Genomic DNA, 13768 nt, shown 5'->3' on the forward strand with positions numbered 1-13768 from the left:
GTGACTATCTTACTTAATGCTTACAATGCAGGTAATTACTGTCTCTTGTAATTAAAATGGGGAAAGGAATTGTCAACGTTGCATAGCTACCATGATGTTATGAAGGAAATTATGCCATGGATAACATAATTTTTTCTGTTGCAATCTGTGGGACTTGTCTATGCCCAATACCAACTGCTCACAGAAACTATAGCAAGGACTTAGAAAGAAAATTTTTCATGTCATTTTGCATGATCTTTAGCACAAGAGAGCCATATGTTTATGTAAGAGCCATAAACAAGAAAAGCAAGAACAAGTCAACCCATAAAAGGTTTTCAGAAGGATCTTGGTGGACTTCTCTGAATCAGTTCGTGTAATGCTGATCTAGTAAAAGCCTGAACTTTTTAGGAGTTTTATTAAGCCACAAAAATCAAGACTATTAAGATTGTAATAAGAAGCTTAGAAAATGATTACATTGAAAAACAATTTATTTCCAAGAATATGTTCATACAACTAGTGCATTTCCAGATACGACCCTCTCACCTACTCTAGAATCATATATCAAGGAAGCCCAATGTATAGCAATTTTTGAAAGATAAAATAAAATACCAGATTTTGTTGATATACTTTCAAAATCCATTATATGGGTTCACTAGCATTGAACAATTTATTTTGACATGATATTACTGTGTTATTCTTAAGTCTTTTTTAGCAATGTATAGGAAGTTTTTTTTCATTTTTTTTTTTCATATTGCACAACTACAGTAACAACACAAGCTATAAAGGACTCTGAAAGGCTGATGAAAGATCAAGGAGAAGGGTAAATGAACTACAAGTGAGACGGGAGTGAAAGATAAAATGGATGCACTTCATTCAGAACAGCGTATATTTTGGTCATTGCTTGATTGGCTTTGACAAGGTAAAGGAAAAATATTTAGTATAGACCTACAACAGATCCTGCATTGTCTAGAGCCATCTCACAGTCATTTCTTGTTTAAATAGTATTAGAGCTGAAGAAGGACATGGAGAGACTTCTGTAATACTTTTCAAAGACAAAAGTCTTAATAAGGGGGGAAGCAAAGGTCGGATTTTTGAAGTGCAGTGTGAATTCAAGTTAATGGGAACAAAATAAGAGCAATGAGAGACACAGATGTCATACTGGAGAGAAGAGGTTACACAGCATACAGCAGCGTAATTAATGGTGGTCTTCCTTAGACCTTTCTATGCCTCCAGGCTACATGTGTGGGTTGAGGCTGTACTGACATGGATTTTCAAAGCCACATGGCCGATGAAGTTCTTAGGAAGAGCTGCTGATGCTGAAAGACATGAACTGCTCCTCTGAACACAATATCCAATAATATGCGATCGTATCATTGTGTGAGATGTCAATCCCAAGCAGGGCTTTAAAGTAGACTCAGATTAATACAGCCAGATGTTTTGATATTCCTCCACATCCCTGTAGATAGAGCAGAATTGCTTATGTAGCCTAGCTGTTTCAAAATATATCCATACTTCCTTAGATATTAATTATATTCAGCTACGAAAAGCTATATTTTAATGTGATTTAAGCCTTCTGCTGAGTTTACTTCTGTGACACAGACCACTACATAAATTCTAAGAAAGTGCGAATAAAAAAATTTAGCCCATCTATCAAGAGAAAATATGAGAATCCCCAGACTAAAAGGATTCTAGACAAAATTACAGATGTTTCTAATTAAGCAATGGAAAGTCAGGTAGTAATGTGTAGTTAGAGTACAATGTTAACCATCCCAGTTCCACAATATCTTGCAATCCAATCCTTGTAAAATATCTGCTATGAAAAGCAGAATCTGTTTTTATTGCATGTCTTGCTGATACTTACAGGCTGTGCCTCTTTTTCGCTGTATATCCTTCATCCTGCAACAGATACTGCAAATCTTGAAATATGCCATATTTATTTTCTTTCTGAGAAGCTCGGGAGACTACCAGAAACTCTTAGACTGCTGAAGGGTGGGATGGGAGTGGGACAGAGAAAAGGCTTACTAGGCTGAAAAGAATTAAAAAATAATTCAAGAGACTGAATGAAGTAAATTAATAGTGTAAGTTAATGCTGGCAAAGGCAGAATGTGCACATATTCACTTTTTTATTGTTTTCTGCACTTAAGCAATTGGAAACTGCTCTTTATAGGAAGGTTTTAAGCAAGATGAGTGCATGAGGAAGACAGAGTCCATTTTAGCTAAGCCAAGCTTTCAAACAAGTAGGCTCAGTTAAAAAGGTTGGTATTTTCCCAGATGGCTTTACCAGCAGCATTCAGGCAACACACCTTCTCAGTAAGTCGTAAATTGTCCTTGAATGTAATTTATTTGGTTGGACCACAGTTTAACTAGGCAACTGATATCTGTGGTTTGAGCAGTTATGAGATAGGATGAAAGATTTGAAGAATTAAAAAGAAACAGGATATTGTATACAGTCAGAGAGCACAAACGCACATTACAGAATGATTGAGCAAATGTGTTTTGTTAAAATAGGAATTAAGAAAGGAGATCTTGGAACCATGATGTTAGCTGCTCTTTTTGTATTGGATTTAACTGTATAGGACAAAGAAGTGTGTAGTCAATGATTACCAGCAGTGGGTAGCAAAAGTTAGATTTGTGTATCTTTACTTACACTCTCCTAGTCATGTAGTGTCTTCTGTTGATACTATCTAGAATTCACTGGGGAGATGAGGAGGGATGGAGGGGAGATCAACTATTCCCAGTTTCTCCATATAAAATGCCAAAAAACCAACTATATCAAACAAAGACATTTGCAAAAAAATGAAACAAAGCCATTTTCCTAATATTTGTATTAATGCAAGAGACTGTTGTGTGTACTAAAAATGTCAGTTATAGAAGAGAGGTCCAGGTGTAGTTCTGTGCTTCAGTTTAGCTAGGTGTGTTCTCATTACTGTTGATCCTATAAAGCAGTCTGGGAAATTAGTGAAATCTGAACGGAGTACTGCTTTCATGTCTGCCAAACAGACACTGAATGTTCAAAGTCTTTCTGTGATCCAAGTCAACAGTTGTTCCTATGATACACAATTTCTGCTAATAAAAGGAAAATTGAAGCTAGGTGATGTTCATCCTCTACTCTCAAAGTAATTTCTTCTTGGGACACACATATACAACTGCAAATAATGGAGTAGTAGACCTGGAGCAGCTTTAGGGATGGGCAACATTTATGGGTGGAAAATACTTTCTGCTCCATGTAAAATGACTAAGCTGTTCTGAGGCAGTAGCTTTATGCCTTCATCTTCATTGGTGCAGGAAAACATGAAGCATCCAGAATGAAATCCCTTACACTGTAAGTAGATTTTATCTTGATTTTATTTTTGCCAGTACTTCAGATACCTGAGTGGATGAAATGTCACTAGATGGAAGGCTTTATTTTTATTTATATCAATGTTTTAGTGGATGTGAGCTACAAGTTAAAATGTGTGTGTATTTTTTGATGACACAGGTGTATGTCATCTGTCCACATTGACATTGTCTTGCAGTACAGTACTTGAGAGGGGTACACACTGTCCTGATCCAAAGTAAAATAAAACAGGAAAATCATTTTACAATCCAAGTTTGAATGTGGTGCAGGAAATGTTTTCTACTCTTCTTAAGAGTGTCAGTAAAATCTCTTACTTAGTTTTGAACACATAAACTAAATAAATTGTGACCTAAAAATGGTCCATGTACTGGGTCTTAGCTGGAGAATATAATCTGAAGTTGATTTCAGGGACTTCTTTGGCTCCTTTTGCTGGCAAATGACTTTTTTTTTTTCTGTTTTTAAATATATTTCTATGGATAGATGCTTTGTTATATCTAGAAATGCAGCACCAAATGTTCTGCAGCATTTGAATGTGTATTCCTTGGCTTACCAGCAGGTTTTTTTTGAGAAGCTGATCTTATTTCAAAGCTGTAAGCTATACTTTCAATTTCCTTGAGGGAAAAAGAAAGATTGTACAGATAAAGCCACACTATGTGTTCATAAAAAGCTAAGCACAGATTATTTTGCTATTTTTGTGCAGTTATCACTAAAAAAATCTTCATGTCCATCTACATCTATTTATGAATGTTCCAAACCTGAAGCAGCCAAAAATGAAGAAATAAGATTTGATATTTGCTTGTAGTGGAATCAAATTTCTTACTCTTTATGGTTCCTCAGCCTCTTCGTCTCCCTGAAATATGTCTTTAAGATTAAAGAGGTGAGCAAACAAATAATAGAGGAGAAAACACAGGAAATATCTGCCCTTCAGGGGATGTTTCACAAACTTGTCATCAAAATTATCAACTCCCTAAAGAAAGTAAAATTATATAGCCAAATTTTACATTCACGGCCAGGTTGGATGAGGCTCTGAGCAACCTGATCTGGTTGGAGATGTCCCTGCTTCTTGCAGGGGGGTTGGACTAGATGACCTTTGAAGGTCCCTTCCAACCCTAACCATTCTATGATTCTGTGTATTTCGTATGTACAATGTATGTGAAAACAGGTTAGACTTCTGCAGAGCTAGCTTAATAAATGGGATGGAGAGATTAACTAAATATCCATATTTTAACAATTCTAGTGGAAACTTTGAAAAAAAACTTACTAATGATTTTGAAGTTGGAGATTTTTTACTTAATACAAACATCCTCCAATAGCATTGCTATGATTTTCAACTGTCTAGTCCCCACTGATCTGAACAGGCTTGCCCCTTTCCTAAGTTACTGGCACACCATATTTTTCTTCTCAGTATTTGTTCAATGCAACCAAGCTAAAAAATTCTGCCACAAAATGAAGCAGGCAGATGGATGCTGCACATTTCCCTCTCTTTTCCTTCTATAATTCCTATAGAACAGAAACTCATACCTAGCTCTTTCCTAAAAGATACTGAACAGCTCTAGGTGAACAGGCAGCTCCCTGTTCCCAGAATAAACAGCAAAAGTTGAGCGAGCATATTTTAAGCATATTAAGATGCCTAAAATCATGTTGTTTGATTTTGTCCACATCATAGGTGAAAAGCTGAGTTAATATTCTCTGAATTTTTATAAGATCAAATTTATTGTCTCTTTCTTTGTTGTTCCTTTTTTTTTCCTTTCAATTGTCTTTTCAGATTCAAATCCAGAGTCCCTGGGTGCTCTTTCATTTCAATTTGATTGGAATTGAATATTCATAATGATTTGCAGTATACCTCATTGAATGCACTTTTCGTAATAAGTATTTTATGTCACTTAGTGTCTCTGGAGGTATTTAGATTATCATAATCCCCATAATATCTGAATGCTTTTTGGATGAGGCTACAGCACAAATTTTCTTTTCTTGCCACTTCTGCTGACCTTAATTCAGTTTAAATCCATCTCTTTCTGAGCATTTCAAGTAGCTGCACTGCTCCTTACTGATCTATTTCTTTCTCTTTTGTAATGGATATGTGTGCTTTTGGAAATTGCTTCTGCAATCTCACCTAATTAAAAATATGCCTTTCTGCTCATGATGCAACCTGGCTTGTTTTTGGGCACTAATAACTGCTGCATGGTCACACAAGCCCTTTCACTTCTGCCTTTGATTCCTGCTCATTAGGACTAGCTTAGAATTACCAGTCCAAATGTGGCTCTCTTCTTAGTGAGCCAAGCTGCCTAAAGATTTGAGCATAGCAAGTCCAAGCTGGTAATTTTTCTGTAGGCATACCTTCTAATTCACTTTTTTTTTGAGAAAAGTGTGGTCATACAAAAGCCATAGTTTCAATAATGTGTTCCCTTCACAGTTTCATGGAGGAAAAAAAAGGAAAAGACTGATGAGTATATGAAACCTCATTTTCAAAGCCTTCCAGGAAAAATGGCCAAAGTTTTCCCAAGCAAGTAACCATATCATCGTAGTGGATACACTTCACCAAATTAACATCTAAATTAAAGAATGAAAATGTGTGTGGGAATGAACATATCAGAGAATGCTCTGTGCTGAGACGAGGTCCTGGAAGGATCAGGATAACAGATGCAGATCCTCAGCACCGCAGGCCAGCAATTCTTTTCCATTTACAGAAAGCTAAAACACAAATACACCTCATGAAAACTAATCAAAAGTCAATTCAGAGGCAGAGAAAAGAAAAATGCATCTTCATTTGTGCATCTCAGAATTTAGAGAGGAACCAAAAATGTATCATTCTGAGCACCATATAAGTTTCCTTTTAAATGGATTACGTGGGACAAATGATAGCTATGACAAATGAAAGCTGCATTACAGGTCCTGACTGTTCAGTGATCATAAAGGATTACCTTCATGATTTCTCTTTATCTCTCTTCATTCCTAAACTAGCATAAATTCTCACTTGTTAGGAGTCTCCATAAATTAAGAATGAGTCATGAAGACCGAACTCTTCATCTTCTTTTAGGAAACTATTTTGGGGCCAGCTGCTGAAGTAATGAAGAATCAAGCCAGTAACAACATAACACAACTGTTACCAGTCATTCTGATACTTTGTGCACCTCTGGAATATATTCATAAATGAGTTGGAAAGGGAGATGAATGGTGAGGTGACAAAGTCCACTTCTGATACCAGAGTAGTCCAAACTAAATCTGACTGCAAAGAGCTGCAGTAGATAATAATAGTCACAGTCCTGAGTTGCAAGGTGATAAAAAAAAAAATGGCCGCTGAAATTCAGTGCTGATAAAAGAAAATATGTTAGGAAGAAAACAATCTAAACATTACCTTTAGGACAATGTACCCTAAAGTAGCTTTTGTTATGAGGGAAAGAGATTTTGAAAAGACTGTGGATAGCGCAGTGCTTAGTGGACAACTAAAAGGTGTTAATAAACTCAAAATTGTGAAGAAAGCTATAGAGAAATTAACTTTAGGATGTGACTAAGTGTATATATACATACGTTCATAGATATAAACCTGCATCTTCCATTCTGTATGCAATTCTGCTTCCTTATCTCAAAAAAGATACAGAGGACTTAGAATGGTCACAAAAAAAAAGAAAAACGGGATTGACCGGAGGCGTGACATGGCTCACATTGAAGAATTTCATACACTTGAACTAGTTTAAACTCAGAGAAGAGGCGGCTGAAAAGACAGACGCAGGCTAAATAATAATATGTTACGAAACTTACTGTGAAGATGACTAAGCAATGATTAGTCATCATAGAGTAACACTCTTTCTGGTAACTCAAGGTCAAAAAGTTATCAGGCTGTGGATTTAAGAGAAAATAAACCATACCTGTCTGTGCAATACAGCGGTGCCAAGTGGTGCTCTGAATGCTAAGCATACGAAGATTCAGGAACAGATTAGAGAAATTAATGGAGAAAAAAAGATCCATCAAAGTCCATAAGACATGAGACCTCTGATGCATTTGTTGGCTTGGGAAGCCTGGAAATGTCAGAAGAGAGGAGGATATGCCACAGCAGACATCTGTCTCTGTTTGACTTGCTCTTTGTCAGTGTTCACTAGTGTCTGAAATAGGGCACTATGGGAGGTGGGATCTGCGTTAGATGGAATGGCTGGCTATGTGCCTTTATGCTTTCTCACTGTTCAGAAGGTCTCCATCTTCATACAGAGTCTTCGCAATAGCACAAGGGTTACACAGTAAAATGTAGGTGTCTATATATGTGCATATCTGCAAACGTATATATGTACCTATCTCATTTTTGGAAATATGGAAAGTAAAGCAGACCTAAGGCAGTTAAGAGATTCAGATTGTCCCTTTGCTGTCTTTCAGGGGATGTCAAGCACCCATGCTGTGGGAAGAGCTCAGGGTTGTGAAACCCAGCTGGAGACAATTTTCCTGTGTCCCACCTGGGGCACAAAGTATACCCCTGTTGTGGGTGCACCCTAGTGACTTGCCCAGACAGCTTGACGTTCAATACAGTGGCTTCCATGGATCCATGCGTTAGGCACCCACCTTCCCCATGCATTGTGTGGGGAGGTTTGGTGATTAACTCAAGGCTGCGAATCATGCTGTGCAATCACAGGTGAACCACCAGCTAAGTCTCCTTGAGGGGGATCCATCCTTAAGGGAATGAGAGAGCCATGCAGTTGACTAGACTTCTTGTGAATCAAAGTTTTGAACTTTGGCAGAGAAATGTTGCATGAGGAATAACTGGAAAGAGACGAGCCAGCAGAGAGGTCAGTGCAGGCTGTAGCTGCTCCCTGGAAACTCTCAGGCTGTGATTCCTGGAAACCTGTTGCTGCGAGAATTAGGAGAAGGGTAGCGCTGAACTAGCCTCCTCCTAGATGCTTATTCCAGTCTGAGAATGTTTACTGTCAGGTCCAAATATCAGGAAGAGCCAGACTGGCTTTTCACATACCTTAATTCTTAAATTATTGACTGTACAGCTCCCATGGAGTTCAATTAGAGATGCCACATTAAGGAAATCGGTGCTTCTACACAAGTAGGCTGTCACAGCTAATATTTTTCTCATTCGCCTCTGAACAAGGATCCTCTTCTCAGCACCAGGGGAGAGGCATGAAAAGCAAAGAGAAGAAACAAGATGGGATCAGGTGGCTATGTCTTGGTGATGGCTGGCTGCCTTTCTGTCCAGTCGTGCTTTGCTATGGCAATCTGTCACACCAGCTCACTGCCACAGAGCTGCAGACGTGCATCACCATCACTGCAAAGGCAGCAGGCATTGCAAAGGCAGCACATTATCATTTGTCTTTAAATTCTCAGTTTGTTAGTAAAATCATGGTTGTTGCTGTGATCAGGTGTCTGTTAGCAGGCCTCTTCACTCCAGCTCCTCTGTAAAATCTTCCTGCCCTGAGGTCCAGGGTCTCAGTGAGGGTGGCAGTGGCTGAGAATATGTTTCCAGTAAAGTAGATCTAACTCTAGATGCAGAAAAAGAATTGTCCTTTTCCCCATATATTTTGTTCAGACTTGTCCCAAAGGATCACTTTACCTTGAAACTTTAGCCAGAAGAATAATTGGAAGAGAATGCTTCACAGCAGCTCTGGTAATCTACCCATCTGCTGATAGCTGAACAAGAGGGGGAGCCTGCATCCTTCAGGATGCACACTCAAGGCAGGCTAGGAAATGAGTGTCTGTCTTGAGAATGAGATTTGGCCCATGTTGCCGAGAAATATCCTTGTTCATGGGCAACTACCTGTAGTTTTTAAACTGGTTTCTGGCTAAGTAGAAAGAAATTTTTCTCCCTGTGGTTCCACAAAGTCCAAAACCCAATACATTATTTGGAATTTTCCTAGCTGCTTTCCTTTTCCTTATACATGTGGATCTACAGATATATCTAAATTAGAAAAACTAGTTCACAGTTTAAGATGTGGCCAAGCAAGACAGATACTGTTTAGGATGCACCTGGTCTTGGACCGACAATAGCACACTTCTAAGAGAAACCTCTTTTACTAGTCTGAACATGGCTTTAATATTAGTGCTAATCTCATTTTCTTAAATGGCTGCACGTTGTTCGCTGTTTTCATTTATTTACTTCATCTCTTCACTCTTATTTTGCTTTATCAATTCCCAAGGTAAACCTGAGATCTCAAGACATTGCAGGTCAACATGCCACAGCACCCAGTATAATTTGTCACTTGATTTCCACATGCCAGTATTTCACATGTCACTCACACTGTATATGCACCTGAACCCATTATGCTTGATTATAAATTACTGGTTGATATCAAATTATATTCACAGGCATTTACTGAGCATAATTACTCAGCAGGAACTATCAATCTGAATCAATTACCCATGAAGTAAGCATATTTCCCCAAGGATTTTTGGAAAGTGTGGGAGTAAATGTCATGAGTGTCAATGGTACAAGAAGACATCTGTGCTACATGGGGATACTTCCTCCAAAATTTTACTTTTCACATTCAGCTGTAATAAAGCATAACTCTTAGTCTGTGCCTCAGTCATTTAAATTTAAATGGAGTTAAACAGTTATTTGAATGATTACATGGTAATCTACTGAGCTATAAAAACACATACATCACAGCGTATTAGGAAAACAGACCTGAGATTATGACTGCTGCTGTTGAAGCAGTCGGTACCAAGAGTACATGTTTGGGGTCAAAGAAAGATTGAGTTAAATATTGGTTAGACGCAGAACACCTACCCCAAAGGCTGTACGCAAGATTTTCTAAGGTATCTGGAACAAATGTGAATTAAATGACAAAGTATTTTTCAAGATACAGCCCAAGTCATTTATGCAGAGAAGTCATTGCTGGCAAACCCAGAGCCTGAATATGCTACAGGCTGCATGGATGAACAGGCAATTGCACCCCAGTGCTCCTCGGTGACTTCATTACCCAACTCTTGGCAGTGTTTATCGGCGTGTTCCAGGCTGATGGGGCTATTCAATTTCTGCACGCCTGAACAGTGTGGGTGTAAATTAGCTCTAATCCAGAAGCAAATTGGCTCTGCTAAGGAGTGCGGTGTGTGGTGAGCTGATACAGATGCGAGACAGGAAGGGCCTTGAATCTGTAGTTCAGAGAGGAAAGTTATCTCTGTTTTTCTAGAAATGCAACAAGACTATATTCCTTTAAGCTAATAAATTTTAAAATAATTTATTTAGTTTAAGTTCCTTTAGTAGTCAGTGAGGAGAGACTTGTATCTTCCAAAGTTGATCTGTGACACATATATTGAATAACTTAGACTGGAACTAATTAATCTCTATTAGTGCCTCTACTTATCCTGTAGAGAAAGCATGAACTAATCTTTCAGTTGTCTACACTTAGCTGGCATAAAATCCATCCCATAGTTTTGGGCTTAGTTCACTTCTGCAAAACTGAGTGTCTAGCTGCCAGTTCAACAAGCACAGGTCATCTGTGATCTGCTGTGCATCTGCCCGCTCTCTCTGAGGACCAGGTAATCATGGGCATCTTGTAGGGCACCAAACACCTTTTGTGGGGCAACTGCATTTGAGCTATGCACACTTAGCCTTGCAGGCAGTAGACCAAGAACAAGCAAGTCATAAATGTGAACGTTACCAAGGAAGAGCTACAGACTCATTACATCCACTCTTGCTAGTGATTTGATGAGGTTACTACTTGGACCAGATCTCCCAAAATATATACCTGCTACCACACAAACACAGAGTAGCATGATAATTTTTTTTTAAAGCTGCTCTGTATGTGTTGTTCTCTAGAGCGGGGAGGGGTGTGGGGGGGAGGAATTATCTTAGTCTTACAGACTCTGATTTTCAGTTTGGAGTTGTGTGAGCCAGCACTCAGTGTTGCTGAGTGACGACTGTTGAGTCTGCTCCAGTCAGTCCTGAAGTCTGCCCCAAGCCTCCCCTGGCACAGAGCAAGATTGCGCCTTCCTTGTTTATTTGAAAATGCTTAGGAAATTTATACAGTTTTCAGAGATTTTTATTTTCCTGAAAGCACTACTGAGATCAGTCTGTGCATAAGCTAAAGAAAAGAAAAGCCCAGTGTTAACTCTACCGTGGTTACTGCTCCTCTGTTAGGTGTAAAGAAGGTTTTTTAATAAAATAACATTAGCTAAATATATCTGTCTTTTGAGATAGTTTTAATTAACTATATAATTAGTTAGTTTAATTAATTAGATTTCCACAGTTGGGATTCTTTTGAATCCTTCCTCATTTTTTAGTTGTTTAACTCTCCTTCTTCTGTTTCTACTCTTTGTTTTTCTTATCCTGCATTTCCTTCATTATTGTTTTCTGCCTAATCTTTAAAGGCAGAATACAGGCAACCTCTCATACTGCTCAGTTGTTAGCATGGTGCCTGGCATAATTTTTCCCAGGCCAAAATCACTCTCTGAAACAATTGCCTTCATGTTTCAGAGTTTAACACAGACCAAAGGCTGCCTGATAGGCAGCTGTAATACAACAACTCCAGTTTGAAGATGAGAGAACTTAGCCATAAGGATGCAAGCCTACCTCTGCCACTTAGCTTCCAGGCATCGATCCCTGCATCATTTTACCTCTGGTGCTAATGTAATCAATGTCTAAAATACAGAAACTATTATAGAATACTTTGGGTTGGAAGGGACCTTTAAAGGTCATCCAGTCCAACCCCCCTCCAAGAAGCAGGGACATCTCCAACCAGATCACGTTGCTCAGAGCCTCATCCAGCCTGGCCTTGAATGTTTCCAGGGATGCAGCATCAACCAACTCTCTGGGCAACCTGTGCCAGTGCTCCACCACCCTCATTATAAAAAATATTTTCATTATGTCCAGTCTGAATCTACCTCCTTCTATTTTAAAACCATTACCCCTAGTCCTATCACAATAGACGCTGCTAAAGAGTTTCTCCCCATCTTTCCTGTAGAAGTACTGGAAAGGTACTGGAAGGCTGCTATAATGTCTCCCTGGAGCCTCCTCTTCTCCAGGCTGAACAGCCTCAACTCTCTCAGCCTGTCCTCATAGGAGAGGTCCTCCGGCCCTCTGATTGTCTTCGTGGTCCTCCTCTGGGACCACTCCAACATGTTCACATCCTTCTGATGTTGGGGGCTCCAGAGCTGGACACAGTACTCCAGGTGGGGTCTCACAAGAGCAGAGTAGAAGGGCAGAATCACCTCCCTAAACTTGCTGGCCACACTCCTCTTGATGCAGCCCAGGATGCAGTTGGCTTTCTGGGCTGAAAGCACACATTGTCAGCTCATGTTGAGCTTCTTGTCCACCAGCACTCCCAAGTCCTACTCCTCAGGGCTGCTCTCAATCCATTCTCTGCCCAACCTGTATTTGTGCCTGGGATTGCCCCAACCCATGTGCGGGACCTTGCACTTGGCCTGGTTGAACTTCATGAGGTTGGCACAGGCCCAACTCTCTAGCCTGTCAAGGTCCCTCTGGATGGCATCCCTCCCCTCCAACATGTCGACCGCACTACACAGCTTGGTGTTGTCGGTGAACTTGCTGGAGGTGCACTCTATCCAACTGTCCATGTCACCAATGAAGATATTGAACAGGGTCGGTCCCAATACTGACCCCTGAGGAACACCACTCATCACCAGTCTCCACCTGGACATGGAGTCATTGACCACAACTCTTTGAGTGCGACCATCCAGCCAATTCCTTATCCACTGAGTGGTCCGTCTGTCAAATCCATGTCTCTCCAGTTTAGAGACAAGGATGTCGTGTGGGACAGTGTCAAGTGCTTTGATAATACGATAAAGAATTATATTCTCATGCAGAACTCTATTTGCTGCCCATCATGAGAGCCCTCCTGGGTACCACTGGGGAATAGGAAGTGAATTAATAGTTTGGCAGATGTTTAGGTTACCAGGTAACTTAATCTTATGCAGGATTATTATATCAAATAGTTCTGACATATGTTGCTAAGAAATCAGAGCACTTTTCAAATGTGGGAATTTCACAGAATTTGGCCAGAGACTTAGCTCTATTCACATGTCCTAATGATATGCCAGCTCTTCACCCTGCACCTTGCTTCCCTTGGGAAGCAAACCTAAACATGAAAGGGCAAGACGGGATCTGCAGCTCACACCAACAGGATGTGGACAAGTCAAGAGTATCATATTCGTTCTTTTTTGGTAGTACATTTTCTTAAGATTTACACTGGGCAAAGGCTGGCATTTTCTTCTTTATAGATGGAGTGTAAAATAAGCAAATTTCCTGAAGTGATCAACACATCAGCTTATTTTTGTTAACTTTTTAAAAAAGAAAGCAAATACAGGAATTTTCACTTCTTTCTGGTCTACTTCGTGTCTGTTTTGTTTTGAAAAGTAAAAATACTCTGCCCAAATACACTTATTCAGTTAAAAATAATCTGATCAGGATGCTTTACTCACTTCATTATTTTACCTTTTCACTAAAAAATGAATGAAAACCTGGCAGATGAGAACTGGTAAGCAGAATAATGGAGATATAAGAGA

At 39.4% G+C, this 13768-nt stretch overlaps 1 protein-coding gene across 1 annotated transcript in view; it reads left to right on the forward strand.

Annotated features, from left to right (window-relative positions):
• Positions 1-13768, forward strand: part of STK32B (serine/threonine kinase 32B) — a 171108-nt gene that overhangs the window by 148673 nt on the left and 8667 nt on the right. The window lies entirely within an intron of this gene.

Source organism: Chlamydotis macqueenii, chromosome 4 (genome assembly GCF_036417535.1).
Source record: "Chlamydotis macqueenii isolate bChlMac1 chromosome 4, bChlMac1.mat, whole genome shotgun sequence".
Classification (NCBI taxonomy): Eukaryota; Metazoa; Chordata; class Aves; order Otidiformes; family Otididae; genus Chlamydotis; species Chlamydotis macqueenii.